This window comes from Pygoscelis adeliae, unplaced genomic scaffold (assembly GCF_000699105.1).
Source record: "Pygoscelis adeliae isolate BGI_AS28 unplaced genomic scaffold, ASM69910v1 Scaffold463, whole genome shotgun sequence".
Classification (NCBI taxonomy): Eukaryota; Metazoa; Chordata; class Aves; order Sphenisciformes; family Spheniscidae; genus Pygoscelis; species Pygoscelis adeliae.
In genome coordinates, this window is record NW_008824471.1 from 673,974 (window position 1) to 678,452 (window position 4,479).

Genomic DNA, 4,479 nt, shown 5'->3' on the forward strand with positions numbered 1-4,479 from the left:
TCATTGATTCTGAGTCATAATTATGTTGTGCTACATGGGTATTCTGCAAAGTATTTAACATCACGACAAGCTTAAAATCAAAATTCTTTAAAAATTAGCATGGTAGCTGTGATGTGAACAGAGCAGTTTTCTTCATGTTCAGCATTTTTGAATCTCAGACAAAAACATGGGACTTGATTTTTAAGATCTTTTCCTGATGAGAAGTCCTCTTCCTGGAGATTCATATAAAAATAGAGTAGAACAAGGCTTAAAATGCCTTATATTTTAATTATTTGTTCAGTTCTTTACTCACATCCCAAATCATTCAACAGAAATCTAGTCTTGCAGTTTGGAGTATAGCATTTCTTTAATGTCTGTGTCCTTCCCATGAAATGAAACTGAAAGGTCACAAATACAACACAAACACTTTCTCAATGTATGATCACGTGAAAACAGCTGCCAAAAAGACAGTATTAAGAATTTAGCAAGACACAAATCAGGGTAAGACATTTGCACAACAAGAATACCCATGGTTTTAATGATTAATATTACTTATTTCAAAATTTTTAAACCTGTCTGTAATTAGTACCTAGCAAATGGCTTCCCTGGAGAGAAGCTATTCCACATTTGCTTGCAGTGCCTACTCACTCCTTTCTTGTATGCAGCCAAACAGGAATATAGCTACTAGCGTGGTACGTCTTAATTCTATTTCTTATGCTACCTCTTATTCACTAAATGTGATCAGTTACGTGTGAAATTGTCACTATAAACTTTTAGAATTAACACATATAGTGAGTATGCAGCTTGACATTTTTCTGCAAGGACTTGTTTGAGCGGGTATATTACAACCCCTCAGCTAAATCACAATCAGAAGCCCTCATTGCTACGTAAGCAGAATATTTTCAGGTGGACCTTTATAAGATGGTTCAAGAATGACTAGTGGTTTAAACCTGATTTGGTACAACATTAGCATACGTTTTGCAGAATACTACAATGAAAGTCTGGTTAACTTCAGAACACTTGGAGACCACTGGAAAATGCTTGTATTAGTATCATACCATAAATATTTTTAAACGCTATTAAATGAATACAAGTGTGTCTTTCAATAGACAGAAATCTGGAATTCAAGTAGTTCTATGGGAGGAAACCTATATAGATTTTCCTTCATAAGTTCAGTAACTTTGTTGCCAATAAATAAATAAATAAATAAATAAAAGGAAGAGATGTGAAAGGGAAGGCTAAATGGGAAGAGCTCTGAACTCCACACACACTGCTCCAGGCACCAGACCAAACAAGAGGAAGTGGTACTATAACCCCACCCACAAAAAGGGATCTAGTCATCCCTTTCATTGGCACTTTAGCGAACAAGTTTGGGGGTTTGGCTTTTGTTTAAGAACTACCCACAGTTACTACAGGAGTTACTCATTTTATGTCTCCAACAAAAAGATTTGACTGGGAACTTAGTTATGCTCAGCTGCAAAAAAAGTAAAGGTATATTAAGCAACACTGACCATGCTGCTGCAATAGAGAAATAGTCTTCTGGTTTACCAAAACTATTTTAAATCATTTTAACATGGAACTAAATATGGACAAAAGCATAAGAAGTTGATTAAGACAGCATCATCAGTTCCCTTTTTAAAGGCTGGAACAATTCACATCCTCTGTTCTTTAAATTACTCTACATTTCCATGGTTTAAAAGTTATTATCACTATTGGTACCCACTGAGCAACACTTCTGATGATTAATAAATAACACCTAACATCTTAGAGTAAATTAGTGCTGCATTTGTATGTTTGTTTATTTTGCCTTAGCTCTTTCTGGACTTTATTTCTTGCATATTTCCTATTGAAAAGGTGGTAATTATTTATTTAGTCTATCTGTCACATACAAGACATAATATTATCTCTTGCTTAATCTAAAAGAGCCCAGCTGTAGCTTTCATTTTATTTCCGCAGACATATTTTTGAAAGGCATATTTCCTACTTCAAGCAAGAGTGTATATTTTTTAAACAAATGATTTACGTTTTTTTAACTGTATTCTCCTTCTGCCACACAGTTAGCAATTAAAACTTACTGAAACCATTTTTAGTTACCTGAGGAAGTGGGACTTAAGTAGTCGCTCTCTTTCTGCCAATCGCTCCTCCTAACAGCAAGCTTTAGAGTGCTGGAGATTTCAGAGATACAAAGCTCCTAAAGGTTTTGGGAGAATGGAGGGCTGAGCGGAACAAGTTCAAAAGAACAAGTCCATCATCCCACTGGCAGAAACACTGCACTGCAAGTTCGACAGATCCCAGCTCCTTCCAGCCTACTGGCTGACCTGCGCTCACGTGGCTCCTCTGTGCTCTGCCTTTGCAGGATTATTTGCCATTCAGGTTATTTTCCCCACAGCATGTTGCTGGTTCCCAGCCAAGGTGCCAAGAGAGAACACGTGCATGTTGAGGTTCCACACAGTTTGGGATACAGGGCACATCCCTGAGAAACCAGACATTACTTGTTCTCTTGCTTATGTTTTTCTCTCCGTTTTATCTTAATAGGATTGCTTTACTTTGAATCAAAAGCAAACTGCTTTCCCAATGTTGCCAGAAATTCAGAAGTGCTTTTTGCCCTTTAGCCTTGGATGTATGTGCCATGTACTATTACAAGTTAGAGGGAGGGAGAAAGAAAACAGAAACATGTCCCCTGTACTTGGTCCACAAAATGAACAGGTTGAGGGCCATCCCATCTAGGCACACAAGCATTTTTAACAGAATGAGTGCATTCTCATGGTATTGCAAGTATAAACACGCAAGAACCATAATGGATTAAACAGAAGACGTTTCAATAATAAAGGTCCAACCATATCAGCCAATACATCCATAAAAGTCAAGCTCTACTATTAGGAACAGCTGCTCTAGAATATACCAGTAACTACCAATCTGCTATCTTCTGCAGATAGAAAGGCAGTAGAAATTTAAAAGAATATTGAATATTCATGACAAAACAATTATCCTTTATTATTTGTATTTTAACTCTAAGTAGTAAGAAAAACTCTATGAACCACGGAGCTCCAAAGACTGACTTTTATTCCCACTTTCTCCTCAAGTTCAAAGTGCTTTTCAGACATTTTTGCAAGTTTGGTTCAGAGAGAAAGAAAACACATTTTATCTTCAAATCCTTCCACAACTTTTTAATATCTGAAAAGGTGATAAAATTCCAGTGTATACATTGTATTCAGAATTTATAATGAGATCGGAGCAGCCTGTGTCCAAAGTTTTACTGGCTGAAACGGAGAAGTTAGCAGCTTAATTAAAGATCTAAATATAGGAACAGCTTACTGGACAGCAGTATGGGATGTGAATTTATACTGTGGCACCTCTTCCTTATTAGCAGCTCCCGCATCCACACTTCCACTGCAGCAAACCTCAAGTAACCTACTTTGTGTGAACTGCCTCGTGTTCCTTGCACATGCCACACAGAAGGAGTTACTATGGAAAGTTAACACATACAAAGCTAATATACAGATTACCCTGTCATAAGCTGTTTGCATGTCCAGAACTTCACTGTATCGACTTATTTTCAACCGTAGTGTTGAAGACTCAACTGACAGAAAAATGCACAGTTTTAACCGTCATCATATAAATGCTAAACTGAAGAAGCCGCGGTTCCACATCAGCCAAAGCCAGTCCCACTGCTGTCAGGATCCCAACCCTCTTGCCCTGCCCCAGCCACAAAGTCCCGACTACTCCCTTTGCCTTGGCTGCAGGACTCACGTGGCTGTGCAGCTGAGCTGAGCTATTTCAGCATGTTCAACTACTGACAGACTAACTCGCGTGCTCTTCTCCACTCCCACAAACAAATGAATGGTTCCCAGAAGCCAACACACAGCAACCCAGCACCAAAGCAAAAGGAGTGGGGCTGTGCAGCTAGGGGTGGGAGAAAAAGGAAGAACAGGGCAGGACCAGGACAGCCAGCAGCCAGTTCTGCTTAGGCTGCTACGAGAACACAGGTCAATTACACCAAATCCACCTAAGCCTCACAGGACTTCTTATATTTAGACAGGTCTATAGTAACTGTAAGAAATATTAGTATAATAATTATTATTCAAATATAAGGTAGTTTTTCATATTTACCCATTACAGATTAAAACTATATACTTTTAAAAAAGATTCAGTGTGTATTTTTATTCTTTCACTTGCCTCAACAATTTTTTATAACACATCACAATCCAATGATCAAATCTTTAGTCTCTCACCTTATGATACACTGATGCAGTCTTTCTTCTAAATCTGCCTTAGATCAGTGACCCCAAATGTGAATAAATATCTTGAAAAGAAAGAAAGGAAGAATTCCTATGCAAATAGCTATACAAATAAAACCATACACAGACATCTTTGAATAAATTTTTTTTTAAGACCATGGCATTGTCCCCCCAAAAGCGCAATAGATAGAAAAGCATTATGCCTTACTATTTCTTGGTTTTGGAATGAAACTGCACCAAGGGAAAGACCGGGAAACGGAAA